Genomic DNA, 312 nt, shown 5'->3' with positions numbered 1-312 from the left:
CAACAACAACAGCAGTATTAATAACAACACGAACTGGGAAAAAAAATAATCATAAAATCCCCATCTACGAGAATGTCAAAATTTCCGAAAGATGAAGATTCCCTGAAAGGTGGGAGTGAAGGGAAAAGGGATAAGCTTTAAAACGAGGAGAAAACGCGAATGATATCCATTACTTTCAGATGTCGTCCTGAAAGAGAATCAGCGAGAAACAATTCCAGGTATGTTGAGGCAAGGTGTGGGAGACAATTAGAAAAATTAATCTCCAGGTCTCTGTCGGCGGAGGCTCATTCCACGGGAACGAGGAGACACAGG

At 42.0% G+C, this 312-nt stretch overlaps 1 protein-coding gene across 1 annotated transcript in view; it reads right to left on the bottom strand.

The window, feature by feature from the left end:
• The window catches only part of LOC119594199 (nephrin-like), a 95,703-nt gene that overhangs the window by 16,774 nt on the left and 78,617 nt on the right, over window positions 1-312 (bottom strand). The window lies entirely within an intron of this gene.

Source organism: Penaeus monodon, chromosome 33 (assembly GCF_015228065.2).
Source record: "Penaeus monodon isolate SGIC_2016 chromosome 33, NSTDA_Pmon_1, whole genome shotgun sequence".
Classification (NCBI taxonomy): Eukaryota; Metazoa; Arthropoda; class Malacostraca; order Decapoda; family Penaeidae; genus Penaeus; species Penaeus monodon.
This window is presented reverse-complemented; position numbering and strand designations above follow the sequence as displayed.